A 26,936-nucleotide genomic window follows, 5' to 3' on the forward strand; every position below is an offset into this window, starting at 1 on the left:
AAGTGCACACAAGCTCAAGAAGTTAATTGTTCATTTATGTTTGATACTGGGTTTGAAACATTGGATTAAAACCAATTAAATGTTCCTAGAAGCAACAGAAAAAGTTTCCCAATTTATGAATAGACCCACTCAAAAGGCGCAGACATAACCCATGTAAAGTAATGAGGTGTTTTGTTTGTTTGGCAGAGGAGAACACAAAAACAGGCTTAGGGAGTTTTTTAAAGCTTCTCTTAAATCTTTTTGGATTCAAGGACAATAAAATAACCTGCACAAGTAGGAAGAAGTAATGGGAAATCTAGGGCTTCACTTCACAAGGAAAATAATCCCCCTCCCCCAGGTGAGCAGCACAATGAAAATACTCTGCTTATTCTATCAGGGTTACATTCCTGAACTTAAGTCAACATCCTAAGTTACAGAACTAAACATGCTCTTACTCTGCTTAGCAACCACAAATCCTTCCTTCAACAGTTGCATATATTTTGGATGTGACTTCTGAAGTACACGTTCCTTTATTTCCATTAGTGCCCCGAGTTAGGAACCCAGCGCCTTATTTTCCTAAAGTGTGTGACAGTACTTCCACAGTCCCCCTTCCCCTGCTGCCCTGCCCACCGCCACCGAAGTGATGGTTTCTTTAAAACCTCAGAACCCGACAACCCGGAAGCCGGTCATCTGAAGCCCACGCGGCCCAGGGTTGGCGTCCCGGCTCGTGCAGGGGGCCGGGAGTGAAGGCCGGGGGACCCTGACCCCGGGCCTGGCTAGCCAAGGTGGCGGAGGCGCAGGGCGCGGGCCGGGGGCCACTTCCCGCGTCCCGGGGCCTCGCAGGCGCGAGCGCGGCGAGAGGCGCGCGGCGAGGCTCGCAGGACGCCCTCTAGCCCCGCCAGCGGCGCGCCGCGACCCCCCCACTCCCCGCCCACCGGCGGCTGCGCGCACAGCGCCCTCGCCGCCCGCCGCCGCCGCCCGGCCCCTGCACGCCGCCGCCCGCCGAGCGCCCGCGCAGCGCCGGGCCGAGCTCCACGCAGCCGCGGTCGGGCGTCCCCGCGGCGGCGGCGGGCGCGGGCGGCCCTCCCGGGGCCGGTTAAAGGGCCGAGTTGCAAACAGTTCAGGAAGTGACAAGCCGATTTCCTCCTGCCTGGGAGCCGCGCGGTACAAAGCGCTCGGCGCCGGCAGGAGAGCGTGCGCGCGGCGGACGCGCGGCGGGCAGCCCGACGACTTCGCGAGCCCGGCCCGGAGCGCCCGCCGCGCACAGTAAGCGACCCGGCCGGGCGGCGCGGGCTGGCCCCGCGCGGAGGTGCAGGCGCGCGTGCCCCGGGAGCCGCTCCCGGCCCCCGGCTCGCGCGCTCTGCGGTCGCCTGGTGGAGGTGGCGGGTTGCCCTTACTCGGCGTGGTTTCGCGGTGGGTCGGGGGTTGTCGGGGCGCCGAGCTCTTCGCCCCTGGTGCTGGCGGGGGGCTTGTCAGAGCGCAGCCAGGGCCAAGGCCGAAAAGTCGGCGCTGCCCCGGTGGGCGGGCAGGCGGGCGCGGGGCTGGCTGTGCCCGGGGGTGGCCTCCTCACCTCCGCGGCTCAACCTGAGCCCCGGCTGGCGGCGGCGGCGGCGGAGCGCCGAGCCCCGGCAGCGGGCCCCGAAGTTCCCGCATCGTTTGGAGACAACTCTTTTGTTCGCGGAAGTTTGCGTTGGCCACCCCCGGGCTGCGGACACTCCGCGGTTGCTGGGCCGGCCAGGGCGCTGCGGTTGGTGGGGGGCGGGTGTTCTGTCCGGTGGCGGGGGGTGGCCGTGGTCGCGCCCAGGACTGGCTGAGTGGGGGCGCCCGCGCCGGCGAGGCTTTTGCACATGGCGAGAAGGGCCGTCGGGCTCGGGCGCACTGGTCGAGTCACATTTTTTGCTAGTGCTGGGTTTGCAAGCGGTGGGAGTCTGTGTCCCCGCTGGGGGTCTCTCTTGGATGGAATGGGGACGCTCGGAGACCCGAGAGGGCCCTGGGTTTGCGGCACCCCCCCCCCCCCCCAGCTCGCCACCCCCGCCCGCAGACTTAGGGAACAATGCTCCGGGCGGTGGAGCAGGGGCGAGTCGAGCCGGCCGGCTGGCTAGGGTCCCTCGGCCCCGGCCGCCCCCTGAACAGTCGGGCTCCCTCCATCTGACTGCCCAGGTTCATTAACACGTACTGTACTTAGGACGATGGTGAACAAAGAAAAGCCCTTTGCAGCATTTGATGAATGGGATTCTGCCTCCTATAGGCCACACTCCGAGTCTTCCATACGTTACAGTCCCCGGACTCGGGGTTGGGGAAGTAGCCCCCACGGTGGGAAACCCGGGCAGGACATTTCTGCCACCGCCGCGGCGCTCGCCTTGCCGGGGCGAGTGCTGATGGAGCCGGCCTGCCGGTTGTTCGACAGGAACAAATGTTTGCTGAATTGGTGGATGGTGTAGAAAAGGGACTATTTCCTATTGACTGTGCAGGAGTTGGAATGGCGTTGTTTATCTAGGAAACCAGGCGAGCTTCTTGTGCTGCTTCCAACATACGAGCAGACTTCCAAATGACATGGTAGCATATGTGTCCCCTGCACTGCCCCAGTTGGAAGGGGGATACCTCTTTGCTCCAGCTCCTGGGCACTGGGCTCAAAGATTGCCACTTGGTTTCAGGAGGGAATGGAGGCAGCAGACCCTGTGAGCCTCACTGTTCCTGATTTAGTCAGGTTTTGGTTTCATTTTAATTTACCCACTTAACACAGTTACTTGTCTTAGTTACAGTTTTGATACTCAGTTGCAGGTCTGCAGGGGTTTTCTTGCTTTGTTTTGCTTTGTTTCCCCTTAGCTGTGGACACCCAGATAAACAGAACAGCTATTTGTCGCAGTTGACAGGCCCCTTTTAGTGGGAGAAGTTTGGGTCTTAAGTTAAGGGCTAGGCAGCCCTTGACCGGGTGTGGGAACTTGGCTGAGTTTTGGATGGCCCCACCCGGTGGGCCTCAGTGTTCTGATCCAGCCCCCTGCATGCTGTTCCAGGCTACCACACTAAGGAGAGGCAAAAAGGAGGCCCATGTTTTTCTCCCAAATGCCCATCCAGAGAACAAAGTGATTTTAAAACCCGTTCAAGTAATTTTGTCCAAGGACTTTTTTTCCCTCCCCCTCAGAAGGTGAGAGTGGTGTGCAATCATTTGAACATCAAAGACAAGCTTTAACTAAAAGCTGGTGGAATTGTTGCCACGGAAGTGGACTTGAATGTTCTAGTGCTGTCGGGACAGAGTAGAACATTCCACATTCTGACTAAGAATGTCCAGAACCAGCTTCTCCCTTCTCTTTTCAACCTAAGGTGTGCTGCACAAAACAATCTGGAAGTTCATAAAATTCCTTCGGGAAGGGCTTTAAATACCTTATTGTCATAGTGGCTGCATGTAACTGGCATTTGACAGGAAGCCCTGATGGCATTTCCTGGACTCTTTCCTGTATCTTTTAGCCTTTTTCTTCTCTCCTGCGGGTTCCTTCGCTCCCTTTGGGCTCCCTGTCCTGCCGGGTCTGTAGAAGCCTAGGAGGCTGGGTGTCCTTTAAGTGGGTCCAGTGAGGAGGAGCCTGACCGGTGGTAGATGCTAAGGCAAGTCCAGCCAGCTCTCCTCCCTTCAGGAGGCCGGAGGGGAGGGAGCCTTGTCTGAAGACTGGGAGCTGGCAGCAGAGGACGCTGCGGAGCCACTTGCTGTATCTTTTCAGAGCTCCTTGCAGGAACACACCCCTCACCCCCTGCTCCATGCAAGGGGCACTCAAGACTGAGCGGTGAACCCGTGGTCCTATTGCTCAGTTGATGTCTTTTCTGGGTAGTGGGACTTTCTTGAGTTAAACTGCACACTGCACGGGAAACTTTTTGTTCTGGGCCTTGGGGGGTGGGGGTGAGAAAGACTGAAATAAGCAAATACTCAGGTCAGCACAGCCCCCATCATCACCCCCACGGGCACCTCTCCGATGTGCAATAAGAGAAACCTGCAGGCATAATTTGTTATGTAATATGCTGATAATACAAGTTTCTGTTTTAGATGGAAACCAGATGTGGAGGGGCTCTCTTTAATTGATCCAGCAAAGGGGGAGACTAATAGACTAGCCCTACAAACCCCAAAGGTGATAATATTTTTCCTTTTATTTTTGACCTGAGGGGAGCATCTCAAATTTGGGGCTTTTTGGCTGGTTTTTCCTTTCGGCTCCTCGCCTCGCTGCAGCTGTCCTTTTTTGTCAGACTCTTCTTCTCTTGAAAGAACCGGTTCGTTGCCAACACGAAGCACATGGCCGCGTCTGGCTGGGCTCAGCGCAGCTCCGCTCTGCCGGGTTGCAGCCGCCCCCTCACTTGTCCAGCTGCTGCCCTGCCCTCCACCCTCCCCAAAAGGGTCTGGCCAGAGGACTTGGGTGCTGCCTGAAGGTTGGCTGGTCTCACTGCACTCCCTTCTGAGACGTCAGAGTGTACAGGGAGAGCTGCTGTTTCAACTTGTCCAAAGAATCCTCTTTCCAAAACCTTCGCAGCGCCTCTGATTAATTCCTGTGTTTGTTTCCTGCCTAACTTTATGAGGATTCTTTCTCCAGGGCTGAGTCACCTTCATGATGGGCCAAGGCTGGGGACTGCACTGCCATAGCTGACCCCACTCACAGCAGAGGCCGAAAGAGGCTGATGTGCCGAGACGTGCTGAGAACATTCTTGCTTTAGCGCAGTTTACAGTCACGTGATCAGTGGCCACCGCGCTGAACAGTCTAGATTCAAAGGCAATTCCCCATTCCCTAGGGTTCTTACGGTGAGGTAATTTTCTTTGCCAAACAGCTTTGTTTTAAGGTGACTTCTTCTTTGATGCTTAATCCAAACCTCCTGTGCCTGCAGTTTTGGATCAAGCTTTGGGCTTTGGAAGTTGTGCGTTGTGGTTTTGCGGGGGCCCTTGGCTGTCTCACCTTCCCGAACGCCGGTTGGAGGGAGCCCGAGTTCTTCTTGTACGAGAAATTTCTCCGTGACCCCGAGCAGCACAGGCAGTGCTATGGCCAGTTAGGGTGGGAGGAAATCTTCCAGAGGAAACTTGGCTTCAGGATGTGTGGGGTGGGGTGGGGGGGCAAGGGGAGGCTGGGGCTGAGGACAAGATTTTTTTTCCCCCTGTAGCATTGACTGGAGATACTTGAGCTTTTCGGGGGGGGGGGGGGGGTTGGGGTGGGGGTTGGGGAGGGATGTCCTTGCTATAGCCTTCCTTTTGTGTGTGTGTATGTGTGTGTGTGTGAAATGTGGGTTGATTGAGAGGGGAAATGCTGATGGGTGGGTCTGAAAGCAGTCGCAGGAGCCGAGCAAATAAAAACACATTTGAAGGACTCTGGAAGATTTTGCATTTCAAAGGGTCCACCTTGTAGAATTTCACATCACGTCAGGGGTTAAGGAGAAGTGTGACAGGCCCCACTGCTTCTTTAACGTTTCTCCCTCTCTCCTGTGGGGGCTGCGCAGGGGGGCTGCACAGCGCAGGGGTGTGTGTGTGGGGCAGACCATGTAGGAATATCATGGAAACAGCAGTGCCTCAGAGGCGTCTGCCGGCCCCCAGTGGGCAGGGAGGGCAAGCTCACGGCTGAGAGTGAGGGGAAGTTTTCCACGGTGCCACTCGGGGTTGAAAGCCAAGCAGGTCTGGTGAAGAGCCCATTTGACGCCAGCAAGCAGTGGCGGGCTAACTCTTGGCTTCTTTTTTTTTGTTCTCCCATTAAACAAAGAAACAAACTCTCTCCCTCGGCTGGTAGAATGTAGTTCCCAAGTTCCCAAGATTCAAGACCATGAAAAGTTGGGCGCTGCCAAAATCAGTGCATATTGTGTATGTAGCCTCTGCTAACTGCCCAGTAAGAAGAGCTGTGTCCCCTGATTGTTAAAGGCCCGTCCTGGGTTGGGGACTTTGTGTATCCTCTCACCTACTCAAAGCAGCCTGTGTTTACAGCTGATGAAAGTGAGACTCAGAGAGGCCAAATACCTGGTGGAAGGCCACACAGCCTCAAGGCCTAGTAGCCAGTAGCACTCTCCAGGTCTGCCTGGCTTCAGAGCTTGCTTGCTTTCCATACACAGTGTCATCGGCATGTTTGAGATAGAGGCTGTGGGTTCTGTTTTATCTCAAACGATAAAAGTTTGTTTAGTCTTGTTAACACCACAGGGAAACTTAGAAATTTTAACTGCCTCTTTCCTCTGCCCCTCCCTTTCCTGTTTGTGTGTGTGTGTTTGTGTGTGTGTCTGTGTGTGATTGATTCTGTATCTACTGTAACCAAAGGCAGTGCTTCAGTTGGGAAGATTGAAATGTTTTGCTTCATTCTTACAAAAGACAGATTCACAAGAAAATATAATTATTCCCAGTGACCTCTTGGGGGAAACAGGAAATAAATCTGGCAGCTCACTAGAAGCATCACCATGTAGTCACATCCCATTTTCCATTCAAAGAGGTTTTTTAAAGGGTTTCCAACTCTTTTTCTTTCTTTTTTTAGTTTTTGTAATTCAGATGTCTCAAAGTAAATTATTTTGCGATGCTTGCCACCCCAGTTTTGTACAATGCCGCGTTTCTAAAGTAATGAAATAACCAAACACCGTTGTTTGTCCTCTAGCATGTGGGAACTTGGCGTGCCCCAGCCAGGGCTGAGCAGGGGCCCTGCCTTCTGTGCTCAGACAGATGGCTCTTTGCGGGCTGGCCCCGGCGTGTGCGTGAGTCTGGGGGGAGGCTCTCCATGTCCGGCAGGGCCTGCCTGGCTGGGGGGCACTGTCCTTCCTGCCCCTGAAGAGCTCGTGGGAGAGGGCTGTGGCCCCGGGGGTCTCAGTTTCCCAAAGCTAGACTCTAGAGTAGTGGTTCTCAACCTTTGCCACTCGTCAGAGTCATCTGGAGAGGCTGCATCCTGGAGCAGTGAGCTCGGAACCTGGGGGAAACAGGGAGGCCCCAACACTGGTATTAAAATAAACCCACACACATACAAACGCCTGCGTTGATTCTGTTGTTAATCTGAGACTGAGGAGTGAGGGCTGGAATAGACCCCACGTGCCTCGCTGAGCGGGAGATCAGGGACCTTTGTGTCCACGAGCGGAACAGGCTCAGTGGACTTTCAGCATTTGCCGCGTCTCCGAGATGGAGGATGGGAAGTGTGTCCGCCCCTGGGCAAAGCTCCTGATGTGACATCAGCTGCCCACCCAGGGAGTTCCTATTCTGCTGGGCCAGGACGTGGGCACCTCGTCCAGCCCCTCTGCGCCACCCCCTTTCTGGCTCCAGAGGGGCAGGTTTTGTTCAGACCGTTAGGTCAGCACCGTCCTCACAATCTGGGTGGTCTTCTCAGCTTCTCAGGGGCTTGGCACATGGTCTCCCTCTGGGGTTCCAGGAGGGACGGTGCAGTGTGCGTCCCGGATATGTGTTGGCTATTCTCGGTGAGCCCTGGGCCCTTTTCCCCAGGGTTTGCAGCAAGCGGCACGCTGTCAGCCACTCTTTTGTCCCTGCAGATATACATGGTGGTGCATTTCATGGACTCGTGTTTAGGACGAGCAGGGACGGTGGAGACAGAAGCTTCACTGGTCTGTTGACTTTCCTTTACCCAAGAGAAATCCAGCCCCCGAGAGGAGAGGCGGCTTTCCCAGCATCCCTCAGCTGGGTCACGCAGGGGCCAGAGCTGGGTCTCCTGAGTCTCCCTGCTCGTGGTCTCTGGTGTGTGACTTTATTTTGCTTGCAGGACAGTTTGCTTTTGCACAGAGCAGCAGGCAGACTTAATCATTGTTCAGAACGTTCCTTAGCCAGAACTCAGGCCAGTGAAACGTGATCGCCATCGCTCTTGGTCGGCCCACAACCCAGCCCATCTCTGACCTCCTTCACTTGGGCGTGCTCAGCAAGTACCCTGGATGTGCTGCTGAAAGCGTGTGGTTCCCTGCGCTAGCCTGGGACTCGGTTTCCCACACCGGAGAACAGATTGGAATAGGAAGTGCCGGCCCCTTGTGAAGATGAGCTTGGTGGACAGGGTTTTGGCTCCTTTGGCTCTTCTGGGTGTCGTCGGTGGTGGTGGGGAAATAGGGCTCTTTCCACTCTGCTGGGAGTTGGGTTTGGGCCGAGTGAGGGAGGAGGAGGCAACTGTTGTCCTTTTCTCCAGCTGTTTCTCCCTGAGTGTCCCGCCTATAGCTGGGCACATGATTGCATTAGTTTATTTAACCCTTAACACAATCTGTGGCTGAGGGACCAGCCCCCTGCACTCCTTTTTTTAGGAGGTACTGGAGATTGAACCCAGGACCTTGTACACGGGAACCAGGTGCTCAACCACTGAACTACACTCACTCCCTGACCAGCCCCTTTTATTGATGATGACACTGACGCTCAGGGAGATCTCCCAGGCAAGAAGCAAAAGTGGGATTCGAATTCGAACTCGGGTATGGCTGACCTCAGTCTTTTATTCTGCCCTCCGTGCCACCCTTCTTCTTCTTCCTGTACTGGCCACCATGTAGAGAAAGCACTGTTCTGCTGCAAGTGGTGTTGACCAGAGGGTGAGCCTTGGCTACCACCCACTGGCCCCATCCTGCTGCTTCCAGGAGGGCCCGCTAGGTGGGCCTGCCAGCTCCTGGAGGGCAGGGCCTGCTGGGCCTCTTGTGTCCCCAGCAGGGTGAGTGGTGCCCTGAATCATAGAGGAGGTGGCTCAAGTGGCCCTCGCTACTGCTGCCTGCCCCGTCCTCTGCACCCGTGGAGGTCACCTTCCTAGGCCCTCTGGCAGAAGCACCCTGCCAAACAAAGTCCAGCTGGGAGAGGCGCTGGGGCTGCGCCTGGAATTCCCCTTGCTCTGACATTCACCTTGGCCAGAGTCCTGGGGGTGGAGGGAGGCCCCGTTTGCTGGCTGCTGGCGGCCTCTCTGCGTGTCTGGAGGTAGAAAAAAAATGTCCTCTGCAGCTGCCGCCTCCATACTCTGGGTGAGAAGAGGGAGCCTGGGAGCCTGTCTCCCAGGGCTCATGGCGGGGGTGGGGGGGCTGTGTCCTGAGTCCCCAGGGGCTTGTGGAATGCCAGGCAGCCTCTCTGTGATGTGGCCTTGGGGGCCTGGGCCCCAGAGCCACCCTGCCATGAAGGCCTTTGGCAGTTGCATGGGGGAGTTTCCCCCGGCTGGAAGTGAGTGGGCATGGTGCCACCTGCGGGCTGGGCCTTGAGGGCCAGGTTACTCTCTCCCAGCTCTCTGTTCTCCTCTTGCAGGGCCTGCCACCCATTGTTTTCCTGAGGTTCAGCTGAGAGCCTGTCACGGGAGCCCCTTGCAAAGGGTGCACTGCCATGGGGGAGGGACGCGAGGCAGGTGATGGGATTCTAGTGAGAAGGTCGGTCATGAGGGCCAAGGCAGGCCGTGGGCCAACAGCGGCCCTCTGTGGTCAAGGAAGAGCCTGTACCCCTCAGCACTGCTCAGGAGCTTTGGGCAGAGAGGAGATGAAACCCAGCTAGACATCATTTATGGCAAAGGCTGCACGAAGCTCTGGCATCAGAGTACCTGGGTTCAAATTCCAGGTCTACCATTTGCTGAGCGTGTGCCCTTGAGCAGGGGACTGAGTCTCCTGCCCTCAGTTTGCTCATCTGGAAAATGGCAACACTGACAGCCTCTGGCCCGTAACAGTTTGTGGAGCCTTGAGTGAGAGCACGGGTGGGACACGGGGAGCCCGGGGACGTTGGTGAGCATCTTGGGCAGCCCGTGGTGGACACACCTGGTAGGAGGACAAGAGGTCAGGGGATTGCCCTGGTGGCCCTGTGGGTGGCAGGATGACAGAAAGAGCAGAGGGGACTGTGCTTGAGCTGAGCTTGGCTGGTCGGGTCAGCCAGGGTCAGGGAGAGCCTTTTCTTACCCAGCATCCTCCATTCTCAAATATCCTTTGGTTTTTTTCCCCCAGAAGGAAGGATGGAAAGCATGTGTTATAATTAAATTTGCAGTGTATCTTTTTTTATTAATTAAGATTTCAATGACATGTATTATTCATACATGAACATACATAAAAAATAAATGTATAGTAAAATTTTTGAGCAAACATGACTATCATCTTACAAGGCTCCCGTACATCTCCCCGCCACCAGTACCTTATGCAGCATGTCTCTTAATAGGAGTTCAGACTGGTGAAATCTTTTAAGCTTTCTCTTTAGGAAATGAAACCTCTGTTTACTGAAGTGATTTAGTTTAGTCTTAAATATAGGAAATTCAGTGCATGCCAGTGTCCTGTTACGGCCTGAGATCTTGCCTTTGCTCTGGCTAACAACTTCTGTGACTGAGTTCTTTGAAAAACGGGATGGCCGCACATCCATCTGCACCCAGTGAGGGATCATTTGCCACCTTCCTAGGCGCACATTCTTTGCAGTTGATGTCTTTTGTTTGTTTTGCCTCTTCTTTCCAGCTGGGGACCTGCCTTTCCCGACTGCAGCCAGCCTCCTCTTGGTGCAGACGTGGCTGCAGCGGGAGCCCTTGCCCAGCTTTGCAGAAGATGCTGATGGTGGCTCGGTGCCCTCTCATTGGCCCCTGAGGGTGTCTCTGGGTGCTGGCTAGGTTCTGCAGGCGCAGGAGCTCAGCTCGGCTCATGGAAGCTTCTGAAGGAGGGTTTGACCAGGGCGACATCGAGGGGCCTGATCCTCCCCATAGCCTCTGTGCTGCTTTTGCTCGGAGGGCTGGTCCCCGCTGGTCTCTACTCCCTGCACCTTCTGGCCTTACACCTGGTCGGCCCCTGTCCAGCATCCCGTGGGGTGAACAGGGTGGAGCGTCTTGGCATGTGAGATTTCCTGCTGTACTTTGGGCAGCTTTGGGGAGACCTGTGGGTATAGGGGTGTGAAGATGGGACACTCCCCACAGAGGCTGGGGCTCTCCCTTAGAGAGCCCTCTCCACATGACCTCCTCCACCTGGGTGACCTTGACCCAGACCTTCTTGGCAAATAAAGGAGTGAAGCATTGTATCTGTGGCTGTATTAGGGCAAAGATAGGCTTCTGGGCTGCCCCTGGGCTCAGTGGACATGGCAGAGCTCCTCTGCAGAGTGCAGTGTGGCTTCCTTGTGCTTTCTGCCCCCTGCAGACATGCTGCTCCGTTGAGTTTAGTCAGTATCTAGGAAACTCCGACTGTGTGTGCCAGACGCTTCCCCAGCCCCAGAGAACCTGGAGGTGAATAAATCGGATCCCTGCTTTTAAGGAGCTCATGGGCTTGGGATACAGCCAGACTGCAGTTGTTTTTTGAGGGTACAGGTCATGTAATACATGTAATGGAGGTAGATATGTGTGCACATGGTGCTGTGGGAGTCACAAGGTTGTGAAAGGAGCAGGCAGGCAAGGCTTCCTGGAGGAGGTGCCAATGATAGTTGACCTGAGTCTTGAAGAATGCGCAGGAGTTTTGACAGATGAAGTGGGGAGAAGATAACTCTTGACAAGGAGAACAGACTGTGCAGTGGCACAGCAGCCTGAGACTGTCTCTTGGGGCATTTGGGGGCCCAGCAGGTGGTTGAATAGCCAGAATGTGGGGCACCTGGGTGAGAAGTGTGTAAGATGGAGGGGGTGCCAGGCTGGTGAGGGTCAGGATAGCAGTGGAGGGCAGGGGAAAGTGTCAGGACATCAACCCACAGGGCTGGGTGGAAAGATGTGCTGGTGCCTGCAATTTAGAAGGCTTGGTGCCTGGGGAGTGGCAGGGCAGAGCGGGCTGGAGGAGACCGGGTGGGGGGGCTGTGACTGAGGAGCGAGGTGGTGCTCGAGGGCAGGGCCGGGGCAGAGGGTGAGCAGCAGTTGGTCACTAGCTGGATGCTGGTGAGGAAGCAGAAAGCAGAAGGGTCTGTCTTCTCCGGCGTCCTCACCGGGCTCCGGGGGAGACTGCCCAGGGGCCCAGTCCTTTTGGCATTCGAGTGGTCCTCTGGGAAGGGCAAGGCTGAAGTTCCGTTAAGTGCCATGTACTTGGCTACAAGGTGGCAGCCGCTGCTGGCTTTCTTTTGATTGTTGGAGTCAGTGGGCCACTTGGGATTCCCAAAAACTTACAGTTTTCTTGCCTTGGCCTGCCCTCTAACTAAAGCAATCGAAATGAACAAAGCTTTGTGGCAGTGCATGGGTTGAAAAAATCTGATTCAGAGTGAACTGAATTTCGGCCCTTTGGCGTGCTTGGTTATTCTATAGGGAGCCTCGATGCCCGAGGGCTGTGGTAGAGGCCTGAGCTCTGAGAGGGTGAGGGAAGCCGCTGACCGGAGCCCTGGGGAGCAGCCTGCCTGCAGTCACCCACTGCTGTCACAGTGCAGCTCCCAGACCCCGATGGCTGGGTGACATCTGGCCCAGGAGGAGGAGGATTAAGGAAAATAGGGACCTTGTGAAGAGGCAGAGGGACCTTCTGTTCAGCAACCCATTACCACTCTTTTTATTTTCTTTTATGTATTTTCTTATTAGGAAGTGGGTTTACAGAAAAATCATGTAGAAAGTAGAGTCCCCATATACCCCCCCATCCACTTAGTTTCCTCTGTTATTAACTCTTTGCATTAGTATGGTGTCTTTGTTACAATTTATGAAACAATATAATTATCCTATTAACTGTAGTCCATAGTTTACATTGTGTTGTACTGTCCTTTGATAGTTAATATTTTTGTATTCTAGTACTGTATATACAACTTAAAATTACCCCTTTTAGCCACATTCAAATACGTAATTCAGTGGTCTTAATTATACCTACAGTGCTTCACGGTGTGTCACCATTGCTACCATCCGTTACCAAAACTTTTCCATCACCCCACACAGAAACTGGGTACCAATTCAGTGTCATTTCCTCATTTCCTAACCCCACCCTGGCCCTGGTAACCTGTGTTCTACATTCTGACTCTGTGAATTTGCTTAATCTAATTATTTCATATCAGTGAGATCATACACTATTTCTCCTTTGTGTCTGGCTTATTTCATTCAACATGATGTCTTCCCAATTCATCCATGTTGTCACATGTATCAGGACCGCATGCCTTTTTCCTGCTAAATAAATTCCATTGTGTGTTTATCCAGTCAGCTGTTGATGGATACTTGGGTTTCTTCCATCTTTTGGCAGTTGTGAATAATGCCTCTGTGAACATTGGTGTGTATGTGTCTGAGTTCTTGCTTTCAGTTCTTTTGGGTACATATATAGAAGTGGGGTTGCTGGATCATATGGTAATTCTGTACTTAACTTTCTGAGGAACAGTCAACTGTTTTCCACAGAGACTGCACTTCTTTACATTCCCACCTACGATGAATGAGTGGTCCTGTTTCTCCACATCTTCTCCAACACTTGTAATTTTCCGTTTTTTAAATAGTAGCCATTCTAGTAGGTGTGAAGTGGTATCTCATGGTTTTGATTTGCATTTCCCTAATTGCTCTTGATGTTGAGCATCTTTTCAAGTGCTTATTAGCCGTTTGTACATGATCTTTGGAGAAATGTGTATTCATGTCTTTATTCCCATTTTTAAATTGGGTTGTGTGTTGTTTTGTTTTTGAATTAAAACAGTTCTTTATACATTCTGGATATTAAACCCTTATCAGATATGTGATTTCTAAATATTTCCTCCCATTCTGTAGGTTGTCTTTACTTTCTTAATGAAGTACTTTGATGCATAAAAGTTTTAAATTTTTTTCATGTCTCATTTATTCATTTTTTTCTTTTGTTGCTTGTGCTTTTGGTGTAAAGTCCAAGAATCCATTGCCTAGCACAAGACTTCTCTATGTTTTCTTCTAGGAATTAGTTTTGGTTCTTATGTTTAGGTCTTTGATCCTTTTGAGTTGAATTTTGTATATGATGTGATAAAGCGATTCTCCTCCATTCTTTTGCATGTGGCTATCTGATTTTCATAGCACCACTGACCCTTGTTTTCTGAGAGGACTTGGCACCCTTGTTCCAAATCTGTTAGTCATAGATGTGGGGGTTTATTTCACAATTCTTAATTCCATTGGTCTATGTGTTTGTTCCTGTGACAGTACCATGCTGTTTGATTCTGTAGCTTTGTAATAAGTTTTAATATTGAAAGTGTGAGTCCTCCAACTTTGTTCTTCTTTTTCGAGGTGGTTTCGGCTCTTCAGGTCCCTTGCCATTCCATATAAATTTAATGATTGGCTTTTCCATTTGCAAAAATGGCTTTGAAATTCTGATTGGGAATGTGTTGAATCTATAAATTGCTGTGGGTAGAATTGACATCTTAATGATATTTTGTTTCCCAGTCCATGGACACAGAATGCCCTTCAATTTATATAGGTCTTTTATTTATTTTAACAATATTTTGTAGTTTTCCATGTGTAAATTCTTTACAACCTTGGTTAAATTTATTCCTAGGATATTTGGTTCTTTTGCTATTGTAAATAGAATTTTTTTTTCATTTCTTCTTCAGATTATTCATCACTGATATCTACAAGCACTAATAATTTTTGCATGTTGAATTAAAAAAAATTTATTAGCTTTAATAGCGTTGTTGTGGATTTTTCAGGATTTCCTATGTATAGGATCATGCCATCTGCAAATAGGAAATGTTTTACTTCTTCCTTTCCAAGTATGCCTTTTATTTCTTTTTCTTGCATAATTGCTCTGGCTTTCACAGCAGTGTTGAATAACAGTAGTGACAGTGGCCATCCTTGTCTTGTTCTCATCTTAGGGGGAAGGTCTTCAGTCCTTCACCATTGAGCATCATGTTAGCTGTGGGTTTTTCATGTATACCCTTTATCATTTTGAAGATGTTCCCTTCTACCCCTAGTTTTCTAAGTGTTTTCATCAAGAAGGGGTGCTGGTTTTTGTCAGATGCCTTTTCTGTATCAGTTGCAATGATTGTGTGGTTTATTTCCTTGTGTATAGTACGTTAATTGATTTTCTTAAGTTGAACTACTCTTGCATCCTGGGGATAGATCTCACTGGATCATGGTGTATAATTCTTCTAATGTGTGCTTGGATTTGGTTTGCTAGTATTTTGTTGAGGCTTTTTACATCTATAGTCATAAGAGAAGGTAGTCTGTAATTTTCTTTTCTTGTAGTTTCTTTATCTGGCTTTGGTATTAGAGTGATGTTGACCTTATGAAATGAGTTTGGAAATTCCTTCTCTCCCAAGTTTTTGAAGAGTTTGAGCAGGATTGATGTTAATTCTTCTTGGAATGTTGGGTAAAATTCCTGGGCTTTTCTTTTTTGATTACTGTTTCTATCTCTACTTGTTACTGGTCTCTTGAGGGCTTCTACTTCTTGAGTCAGTTAATGTAGTTTGTATATTTCTAGGAATTTGTTCATTTCATCTAGGTTATCTAATTAATTCATGTATAGTTATTCATAGTATCCTCTTATAATTCCTTTTATTTCTTTGGGATCTGGAACAATGTTCCCTCTTTCATTTCTGATTTAATGTGTCCATTCTTTTTTTCTTTGTTAGTCTAGCTAAAGGATTGTCAATTTCATTGATCTTTTTCAAGGAACCAACTATTGGTTTTGTTGATTCTCTCTATTGTTTTTTTTTTTTTTTTAATTCTGTTTCATTTATCACTGCTCTAATCTTTGTTACTTCCTTCTACTTGCTTTGTATTTAGTTTTTCTTTTCTAGGTCCTCCAGTTGCAAGGTTAGGCTTCTTATTTGAGATCTGCCTTCACTTTTAAGTTAAGCATCTAGAGCTATAAATTTCCTCTTTAGCACTGCTCTTAATACATCCCATAAGACTTGGTATATTGTGTTTTTTTCTTCAATTTTCCTCAAGATATTTCCTGACTTCCCTTGTGAGTTCTTTTTGACCCATTGGCTTAAGAGTATGTTGTTTAATTTCACATATTTGTGAATTTTCCAGATCTCTCTCTTTTACTGATCTCTAGCTTCATTCTTCTGTGACTGGAGAACATTCATTATATGATTTCAGTATTTTTTAATTTATTAAGACTTGTGACCTAAGATATGATCTATCCTGGAGAATGATCCATGTACACTCCAGAAGCATGTGTGTTCTGCTGCTGTTGGGTGAATAGTTCCATATATGGCTAGTAGGTCTAGTTGTTTTACAGTTCAACTATTCTATTTCCTGATTGATCTTTTGTCTCGATGTTCCATTATTGAAGTCCCCTACTATTAACGTAGAACTATCTTTCTCTCTTCAGATATGTCAGTGTTTGCTTCATGTATTTTTGGACTGCCATTAGGTGCATTTATCAGTATATAGTGGCCTTCTTTGTCCCTCATTACAGTTTTTGACTTAAAGTCTCTTTTACCTGATAATAGTATAGTTACCCGAGCGCTCTTTTGATTACTGTTTGCATTGAATATATTTTACATTCTTTCATTTTCAGCCTACTTGTTTCTTTGAATTTCAGGTGAATGTCTTGTAAACAGCATATAGTTAATACTTTTTTATCCATTCTTTTATTTCTGCCTTTTGACTGGAGAGTTTAGTTCATTTATACTTAAAGTAACTACTGATAATGCAGAACTCTCTTCTGCTATTTTCCTGTTTGGTCTTTGTAAGCCCTTTATCTTTTTTTGGTCGTCAATTCTTCCACTAATGTCTATTTTCATATATATATATATATATATATATTTTTTTTTTTTTTTGTAGTGTAGCATTTAAGTCCTTTCTCATTTCCTTTTGTCAATATTTTTCAGATATTTCTTTGTGGTTACTATGGGGCTTAAATTTAGCATCCTAAGTCTATAGCAATCATGCTTGATTTGATTCCAACTTGATTTAAATAGCATGTACAACACTGTTCTTATATGCCTCCATGCCCCCACCTTTTTGTTGTATTTGTTACAGACTTTATCTTTATACATCGCAAGTCCCCAAACCATATATTTATCATTACTTTTTATTCATTTGCATTTTAGAACCTGTGGGAAGAAAGAAATGGAGTTATATACCAAAAAATACAATACGATCGTATTTATTGGAGGTCTTTATTTCTTTATGCTGCTTTGTTCCACTGTCTAGGGCCCTTTCTTTTCAGTTTGAAGAACTCTCATTAGCTCGTATGGCACATCTAGTTGTGATGAACTTCCCTCAGGTTTGTTTATCTGGGGATATCTTAATCTCTTCCTCATTTGTGAAAGACGGTCTCACTGGGTTACATAAGATTCTTGGTTGGCAATCATTTTCTTTCAGCACTTTAAATATTTGCCCTACTGCCCTCTTGCCTCCATGGGGAACCGGCATTTAATGTTATTGGGTCTCCCGCGTGCACAACAAGTTACTTTTCTCTTGTGTCTTTCAGAACTCTCTCCTTTAACCTTGGGATTTGATGGTTTGACTACTATATATCTGGTCACGGTTCTTTTTGAATTTATTCTGTTTGGGGTTCATTATATCCTTAAATATGTATAACCATGCCTTTAGCTGAATTGGGAAGTTTTCTGCCATTATTTCTTTGAATATTCCTTCTGCACCTTTTTCTCTTTCTTCTTCTGGTATCTCATAATTTGTATAATGGTACATTTGATGATGTCCCACAGGTCTCTTAGGCTCTATTTGCCTTTTAAAGTTATTTTTTCTTTCTGTTCCTCAGTCTCAGTCATTTCTGTTGTTTTGTTTTTGAGTTAACTCATTTTTTTCTTCTGCCAGTTTCAATCTGCTGATGAAATCCTCTAGTGAATTTTTTATTTCAGTTTTTGTGGACTTCAATTCCATTATTTCTGTTTGGGTCCTTTTTACAATTTCCACCTCTTTACTGAGATTCTCATATTGTTCATTGTTTTCCTGATATCCTTTAGTTCTTTCTCTTCATTTTCCTTTATTTGCTTGAGCATAGTGAGGATCATTTTTTTAAGGTCTTTTTTTTTTTTAAGGTCTGATATGTCCTCTGGTGTTCTTCATTGGTAGTTTCTGAATTTTAATTTTGTTCCTTTGGATGGGCTATCATTTCCTGTTTGTTTGTCTTGTAACCTTTTTATTATACACTCTGAATTTTAATATTTTAATATGTTAACTCTGGGATTAATCCCTGAGCTGGACTATTCCTTAAGTTTGTATCCAGCTAGTGTTATAATAGAGATTTTCTTGAGTGCCAGGAGCTAACAAAAACAAACCAATGCAGGAAAAAAAACCTTTGAAAATTGAAAGGTTTTTGAAAGCCTTGAAAGGTTTTGAAAGGTCTTTGAAAATTGACTCCGCATGGACTGTTGCTCTCCTTCAGGGTTTATCCTTCCTATCTAGAAGATCAGCCCAAGGTGAAAGTGAAGTGCAGGGTCCTCTCTTTCTCTTCTGAGCCTGTGTCCTGTCCTTGGCTCCTCTGTTTATAGGAATCAGAATGTCCAGGGATCCAGAATGGGAGTAGAGACTGGCTCTACACTGCTGGGAAGGGGTGCGGAAGGGACCAGCAAGGGCGCCATGAGCTTCTACCATTTTCCAAGCTCCATGTCCTTGATTTGGTCCTCACACAGTTGCTGCAACCTTTGAACTGTTTTCCAGAGGTTTGAGGAAGATGACTCTGCAAGTATTTGCTAGTTGTTCAAAGATTCTCTGGAAGAATGGCACTCTGGAACATCTTACACTGCCACCTTGATAGCCTGGAATTACTAAATTTAATCAGTTGGTTGCACATGGGGCATGATTTGCTGGCCATCTTCACTGTCTCTGCTTGAGTTAAAGACCTTGCACTTCTCCTTGTCAGCTGGGTCTTCTGCCCACATCATGGCTTGTTGAGTGTCTTTTCCAAGCCCTGTAGGGTTTTTGCTTGTCCTCCTTTTATCCTGAAGAGACAAGCAAGTTAGATGCAAATGGTCCTAATTTTGTCATTAAACTTCACTGTTCCTAAGATATCTAGTTCCTAGGAAATTTGGCATCTGCCCTTGCTTATTAGAAAGAAAAGTAAAGAAGAAATTGGGCTAAGTAGACCAAAAGATGAACTGCAAATTGAGGCAAAAGAGTGATAAGGCCAAAAACATGAATCGAGACCCCAGGTGAATCAAATACCCAACTGGCAAGAGTGTGTGATATTCTGCAGATGAATGACTTCTGACTTGTGTGAAGTTCAGGCATGTCTGTGTGTTAAAGAAGACTCTGGAAGTCATTGCTCTCAGATAACAGTGCTTCTGTCCAGGAGCCCCACCACTCTACTGTGGCCTGGAAGTCCCACTACTTTGCCATCCAAGAGCATTGCCAGCATTGTACCTGCTCTGTGTTCCCCTGAGAAGTGCTCCTGGCCAGCCAGCTGCCTGCTTGGCTTTGAACTGATGTTTAAAAATGACTGGTCAGTCCTCTCCCCATACTTGTGAGGGTACCACAGAGCATAGCAGCTCTGGGGGAGTGAGTGGAGCCTTGGGGAGACCAGGTGATATCCTCAGTGGAAGGCACTGAGTGCAATGGCTGGGCTGCAGTTGCTGTTGGAGATGGAGGGCCTAGTTTTCAGCAGCTCGGGCTGAGGAGACAGCTGGGGCCCAGTAGCTCACCTCTGTGCTGGTTGTCCAGCTCCAGTTTTGCCTCTGCCCAGTTCTTGGTCCACCTCATTGATTTGTGCAGTTAGGGAACCGTGCTGCCATTGCCAACGTGCTGGAGGGGACGACAGCAGTCCTGAGCGTCCTTTCTTCTGCTCGGGATGATCCTGCCAACCGGAATAAACGGGGGAGTGGGGAGAAGGCTTCCATGGCTCTCTCTCTTCCTGGGAGGCAGTTGTGTTTGTCTCAGGTGGAAGAGAAGATATTCCATCCTTTCCTTCATATCTGAGCTGGACCTGTTCCTTGGGACATCTGTCCCACTCGGTAAGAAACTGAGGAGCGTGTATTTTTGTGGTCGCCTGTCACCAGGCAGGGACAGCGATTTTTGGTTCTGGAGTTGTGTTGAAAGTAGATGGCCAGAACTTCCTGTGGATCCCTGGTATTCCGAATCCCATTCTATCCCTGCACAGTAAAGGGAATTGCCTTGGGTGGGGGTTCCTCTTGTGTGATGGTGAGTAATGCCCTTAGATGATGGCACTACTGTGTTCACTGCTGGTGACGTGGGCTCCAGAACGATCTAGAGACCAGGGCCTGGAGGGCGCAACTTCTTAGAGCTCTTAAGAATATGCCTCCTTTGTTCATCTAAACGATCCTCGAGCCCCTTCTAGGTCAAGGCAGTACAAATGAGCCCACACAGTCTGGTGCAAACAGCTGGTTGAACCTTAGAGACCAGGCAGAATCATGGGTGGGGCCGTGGTCAGTTGAACAAGCCCAGGAGGAATAGTGAGAAGGGCATGGAAGTAGGAAATAGATAGGCACCCTGGGTTCTAGATGAACCCCTTTATTGCTTTTGATTTTGAACCAGCCACGTAACTTCTCTGAGCCGTGGTTTCCTCACCCGTAGACGGGGAATAACACTGCCTACCGTGTGCTGGCACTGTGTGGGGCATGCTGTGTGGTCCAGGCGCTCACTGAATTCTTACAACCACCCAGGAAAAGCAAGTACTGTCACTGTTCCTTCTTTAAAAAACAGAAAATAATTACTTATTATTTTTTATATCAGTGTTATTGTTCCCTTTTATAGCCGAAGAATTTAAGGCTCAGTAGAGAAAATGCCCAAGGTCATCCAGCTGGTGGGCTGTAGATCTGAGATTTGAGCTCTCAACTCTATATAGGGTATATCAGGTTGGCAGACTGGCCCACGGGTTAAATCTGGCCCATTGCCTGTTTTTTTGTAAATAAAATTTTACTGGAACACGGACATGTCCATTTGTTTGCGTATTGTCTGTCTGTGGCTGTCCTTAGGCTATAGTGTCAGAGTTGAGTAGTGGTGACAGTGGTTGTGTGGTCCGCAAAGCTGAAAATATTTGGTACCTGGTCCTTGACAGAAAAGATATGCTGGCCCCATCTCTGTATGGTGGCTGTGTGCTACAGACCTGCCCTCGCCAATGTGGTAGCCTTTAGCCACATGTAACTGTTTCCATTTAAATTATTCAAAAAGAAATGAAACGAAAATTCAGTTCCTGAGTTGCACTAGCCACGTGTCCTGGTGCTCCATAGCCACATGTGGTGCGTGACTGGTAGAGAACGTCGTCATTGTGGAAAGTCCCATTGGGTAGCCGTGTGCGCAGCTTTCTACCTGTGTGTAGAAGCGAATCTGAGAGGACCAAAAGTGCGGAGGAAGCATCGTGATGAAAGAAAGGACACTGGCCTTTCCTGACCCAGAAGCACAGAACTGCAAGTTGGTCCAGTGACTCGGAGGTGATGTGGGACATGACAGAGGGGACCCGGGCCCTCCCCTTCCTGTCGTTGGCAGCCCCTCTCCCAGCAGCTCCTGGCCCACCTGGGCTGCTGGGCCTCCCTTGTGCTGCTGTGCAGGCAGCATGCCCACCAGCCCCCCACTTGAGTGTCCGCATGCCGGGCCCTGCAGACTCCCCTGTGTGTGCTCGGGCTCGGTTCTGGAGCATCTGGCTGGGACAGGTTATATCATTATTCCTCCACGGCTGGCAGGGGAGGGTTTCTGTGCTGGTGAAATGGCCTTGCTTTTCACAGGCAACGGGCGAGGAATTACTTTATTCATCCAGTATGGTGGCTCTTGAGACAAGAGGAAGGAAGATGACTTGGCCAGCTGATTTCACTAGCTTTCTCCATAAACTGCTGTCAGCTGCAACCCCTGATGTAGTCCATCGATAAGCTGGGAGCTGGGCTCTCACCTTGCTCGGTTCCATTGTACTCCAGCAGGAATCTTTTTGGAAACTACTGAGGGGCAGATCCATTTTGAGGAGATAAATATGGAGAACATGGATTTTCAGCTCAGTGAACTTGGTTATATATCAGAGCTGGAACCATCTCTCCCACATTCATGCGTGAGGGAGACTCGACTGGGGAGCAGAAGTCCTTGGCTGCCTGCCTCCCATTTGGTCCTGGTGGACTGGTGTAGCACTGGTGGCTGGCTGCACTCGGGTCTCCTAACAAGAGGTGCATGTCATCAGGAGGCTGGGCCTGTGCATGTGGGGTTTACTTTGGGAATGGTCTGCACCAATGCCCACAGTTTGGACAGTGCCCCTTCCTTTTGTAATCAGAGTAAAGATGTTTATAAAATGCAAGAGTAAGACATCGGGAGGAGCTTTCAGGACCTTGGGCAAGAGGGTAGAAAGAAGAAAACAAGGTAAGCTGGGTGAAGTTAGCCATAGAATAGTTACAATAAAGAAGTGCTTGCTAAGAAGGAAGTTGAAGTTAAGAGAGCGTGCGTGGAAAAAAATGTTTTTTTCTCTCAGTTTCAAAGGGAAAGGAAAAGCCCCAGAGGCCAGATGTGATTGCATGCCCCCTCCCATGTCCTGCCACCTTTGACACCCTGCTTGCTGCTAGCCAGCAGGGGGTGAGATCATGGCAGATCGAGCTATGCCCAGAATTGCCCACTGTTGTCCCAACACTCAGAAAGGGGGACAAATTGCATGCACCCCATAAGAACCCTGATAGAAATAATTTTTCAGTGGAAATTGCTTTTTAACTGCGGAGCTGGCACTAGGCCCAGAGCATCTCGCGTGGTTGGCAGCCCCAGGCCTGTGGCTCAGTCATTAGCTCTACTTCCCAGGGAGTGGACTGAGCTGAGGCCGGATCCTTGGGAGTGTGGTCAGGAGGGCTTTGAACTCACGTTCACCCGTCCCAAAGCCCGCGTCCCCTCTGCACTCAAATACCCCGTCAGGCACCATGCTGCAGGCTGCTCCTCTGGGTGGCTTCCCTGATGACTTCGTTATTGTGGCCGTTGGGCAGAGAAGCAGGTGGCTCTTGGGGGTGACATTTAAGAAAACCAACTCAATTAAGCTTTCCCTTTGAGTGTGTTGTTGTGGTACAAGAAGTCTTCGTTTGTCCTGGGCTATTTTGAAATAAAAGGCAGGAAACCCTCCCCCCCCCCCATTTCTATATCTTGCATAAAAGTCATCGAAACGGAATTCTCTGTCCTGTGCAGTCGTTGTGATTGAGGAAGCAGCTGTTCTGCTCACGATGACCTGACAAAGCCAGCATTCTGCAGGCGGCCGGGATCCAGAATCATCTGTTCCATCTGCTGGGCTTGCTTGCATGTGCTTAAACCATCCAGCAGAGAGACTTTCCTTCCCCAATTCCAAATCATGGGAGAGTCCAGAAGGGAGTTCTCCTGGCCAGGGCAGGGAGGACCCCAGAACCTCCTCCACTCCAGAAAGTGCCGCTTTTCACACCCAAGAGCAGGGGCTGCAGCCTCCATGGGGCCAAGTCTGTGGCTGGATGGCAGGCGTCCCACTGTATGGGATTGGGGATTTGATGGCGCTACTCAGATGCACGTGGAATTCCCTAGAGCTGGAGCTCTCTAGCCATCTTAATGTCATTTACTTTTAATTTGTGTCCATTATTTCTAGCCATCTTTAGGCCTCCGGGTGACACAGGCAGGTACATGTGCCCGTGGTCCCTGAGGCCCAGTCCCCACGGCTCCTCAAGCCAAGTGGAAACGTAGTTGTCCTGATGTTTCCGGGTTCCAGTAGTCCGTGTGGTCCTCAGGCATGATTTGTTTGTTTTGCAGGATGCTCTAAGAATTTTTGAGTTTTTTGATGACATTTAAAAATGGGAGGGTTTCACAAAGAAGTCTGAGTTTTTGGCCTTTCTGGACACGTCAGAAGAATTTTAATGTTACATCAGGCTCTCTCTCTTGCACAACTGCACAAGCTGTCTGCGTCCGAGTAGCCATCTGCTGCAGTTCCCAGCCTGTCGGTGTCATTCATCCACGTGCACTGCTTGGCTGTCAGCAGAGTCCCCTTTCCTGGCTGTGCAGTGTATCTGGTGCAGGGCAAGTGGTGGTGAGTGGCCTTTCCTCACGGAAGTGCCTGAGCCACTGAGCCACTGTTTGCCACGGCCAAGGTCCTGGCCTCTGCAGACCTGCTTACCTGCAGGTGGTGCTTACGGGGGGGGGGGGGTGGGTGGGGGGGAGTGGGGATTTGCTTGCTCCACGTGGCCCTGGAAGCCAGGGATCCCTTTTGGCTCCCCAAAAGTCATTTGGGTGCCTCACCCCAGTTTACTCTTCTCAGTCCAGGAGTGCCTACTTGATTTCAACAGATGATGGAGGTTTTTTCTTGCTTTTCTTTTCTTTTTTTTTTTTTTTTAATATTTAAAGATTTAATCTTTAAATTCTTTAGGCAGGCAGGTTAGCTGCCGTGTATCAATTAGGTTATTTCTGCTGGTGATAGAAGGAGAAATGTTTCTCAGGTAAATGAAAACATGCTTCTTCAGAATGTGCTGGCTTACTGTTTTTTTGTTTTTTTTTTATCAGAGCCTCATGGCAGCCAGTGGAAGTAGAGTCTCAAAGTCTTTATGTATTTCTAGAAATTGAGTCTTTCTCTTCATTTCCCCCTTTCCCAAGTATTTAATAACATCTCCTTTACTTACCTTTTTAGCTCACCCCCTTTTTTTCCTCTTTTGGCACGTAATCTGCAAACATTTTTTTTTTTTGCTTCTGATTCTCACACATTTCATCACATGGTCCACCTTTAGGCTTCTGACTGTTGATCCTTTGCTGCACTTGGGAAATGTGAGCCCTAAACCCCATTGCCTGAAAGTCCTTCCTCACTTCCCTGATTTGCAGCGGAAGTCTGGCGTTGTCTTGGGCTTCCTTCCCCCCGCTAGGCAGTCTGCTCTGCAGCTGGGGCTTGCTCTAGCCCCTGTGCTGCTTGGTCAAGGCACTTAAGAAGGTGGCCAAAGGCCCTGGCTGTCCCGGCTGCTGGGGGCTGTTGGGAGCTCCTGAAGGACAGGGACTGGGTCATCTTTATCTAGATCCGCAGGGCTTGGCCTGGAGGAAAGGCCTCGGGCAGGAAACGCTACCTTTATGGCCCAGTGTTCTTACCTCCAAACCCCTCCTCCCTTACAGGCTTCTAGGTCCCAGAATCCACTCAGCAGTGGTCCTTAAGTGCTCAGTAGCACCAGCCTCACCAGGAGGGCTCCTGAAGCAGAATCCTGGGTCCACCCTACAGGTCTGGGGCGATGACGAAAACTGACTTTTCTAACAAGTTCCTGGGGGATGCTGCTTCCGGCCTGGGAACCCCCTTTGAGAACCATTGCAGCAGGTGAGCCTGATACTGAGCCCAGTGAGGGTGTCGGTTGGCCTGAATGCCTGCTAGCTGTGCAGCGGGACACAAATACAAAACCCGGGAGCTTGACCCTAGGTGCCCAAAGATTTATTTTTTATTCTTTTAAATTTTTTGGTGCCCAAAGGTAGTTTCTGAGCCAGTTGCTTTTTTGGGAAACACTTTATTTTTAAACTCTCGTGGTGATTGTTGGTGAAAAGTCTTCCCTGCCTGTAGGTAACTCCTCTTACAGCATGCCCCCTTCCAGGAACCCCTGCCCCTCACCTTTCTGATCTGGACCCTGGATGCCGAAGGAAACAACATCAGTGATTTTGACTTTGAGCTTTGGTTTCCCCAGGCAGCTTGCTTTGACCCATCCTTGTCAAAGAAAGGCTCCAGTCGAGCTGGTACTAGCAGAGGTGGCGTGGAGACATTCTTCTGGCCGGTGGCTGGAGCACTCGTGCTCTCTGGGATGTGCCACAACAGCCCTTCCTCGTGTCCATCCCCAGGCCTCTGGGGTGCATTTGGCCTCAGGTACCTCAAAGGCTGTTCCCATGCAGTGATGGAAACAGGGGTGCCAACAGTCCCCAGAATTGGCTGCTTTATTGTCGCTTCTTGCTCTACCAGAAGGCAGGATGAGTCTGACCTGGGTTTCTAGGGATAAAAGAGACCTTGTTATACCTGGGGAAATGAGACCCAGAGCCTGGGAGTAACATGCCTGAGCCCATACAGAGGCAGTCGGATCCTAGCCATTGGTGGAGGTTGCCTGCCTGCAGTATGGATTTCATCTGGTCCACAGGGAAGCGGAAATCCCTGCTTGTCTCAGTTCTAGCCTCAGGTGGAGTGGCTGGCAGGTGGCAGCAGGTGCCGTCTCCGCCCAGCTGTGCAGCTTTCCTGCTGCTGTGTTTTGTGAGGGAGTGTCCCCCCCTTCCGTCCCTGCTCCTCAAAAATGAGGGAACAATAAATCAGTCATGGTTTTGAATGGAGCATTTGTGCAAGCGTTGCCCGAGCTTGCTTCTCGCTGGCCCGGCGCTGTGCCTCTCCAGTGCGCCGGGCCCAGGCAGCTGTGGCGCGGCGGCCCTTGTGCTTTCATAGCCGCGCAGCACGTGGGGAGCGCGCGCTCGGCACAGGCCTCCATCACACAGTGAACTCGGAGCCTGAGATGGCCGTGACATTCTCATATGGGGCTGCATGGGGCCACTCCCCTTCCCCAGGGAGAACACAGTCGTTCATTGTCCGTAGGCATTCTGGGTTAACGGCGGGGCGGAGGGCAGAGCTGTTGGCGTAGGGGAGGCAGAAATAACTGTTTTGTGGCTTTGTGCCCTTATGCTGCCAGTTTTTGAAGGGGTGGTTTGGGATGTCCCGTTGGGGTCGCCTCTTCACCTGGCCTGTGCCTTGTTAGCCCTGCCTGTTTGCCTGGCGATCTCACCAGCAAAAGTGAGAGGCAGGACGTTGCTGGTAGAGTTAGAGCAACAGAGCGAGGAGGTGGCCAGGCGGGGAGCGGGGAGGCGAGTGGCACTGGAGGCTGCGCGGCATGGCAAAGCGCCACCCTCCTGAGCCTCGGGAGGGCCCCAGCATCAGCTGGGCTGTCATGTTGCCATACCTATTTGGGTGGTGAGGGGCTCCTCCCCCGGCTCCCTGCTGCCCCTCCACTTGCTGAGGGGTCAGGCATATCACCTAATAGCATGGATGCCCTCACCCTGTCTCTAGCTCTTGAACTCCTACCCATCCGTCTAGACCCAACGCCGTTGCCAACTCCTCTAGAGAACCTTCCCAGATTTTAACCTGCCCACTTGGAAACAGACTGACTGCTCTGTCCCTGTGGCATTCATCTTTGCTAGGGCACTTATCCCGCCTTAGGGTGTATTCATTTGAACATTAGTCTATGTGTGTAAAGTTAGTGGTGTACCTCCACCTTCCTCCCTCAGTCCCTAGCACAGCCAGCGCAGAGAGCGGCTGATGCCATGAGGAAAGAATAATGGCAAAAGGGAAACACAGCACAGGGCGTGCAGAGGCGCTCCCTTTTAAGCTAGAGCCCCCTAGAAAGCAGTTGG

The 26,936-nt window shown here is 49.7% G+C and overlaps 1 protein-coding gene across 2 annotated transcripts in view; it reads left to right on the forward strand.

Moving 5' to 3' along the window:
* The first annotated feature begins 1,009 nt into the window (after positions 1–1,009).
* Positions 1,010–26,936, forward strand: part of FAM53B (family with sequence similarity 53 member B) — a 114,351-nt gene continuing 88,424 nt past the window's right edge. The window contains exon 1 of one of the 2 annotated variants that reach the window (XM_004446655.5): positions 1,010–1,245. The gene's annotated coding sequence lies outside the window, so the exon portion shown is untranslated. Of the gene's footprint in view, positions 1,246–8,870; positions 8,890–26,936 lie in introns of those variants that run through there. The other variant, XM_071215639.1, reaches the window with a different exon arrangement.

Source organism: Dasypus novemcinctus, chromosome 6 (assembly GCF_030445035.2).
Source record: "Dasypus novemcinctus isolate mDasNov1 chromosome 6, mDasNov1.1.hap2, whole genome shotgun sequence".
Lineage (NCBI taxonomy): Eukaryota > Metazoa > Chordata > Mammalia > Cingulata > Dasypodidae > Dasypus > Dasypus novemcinctus.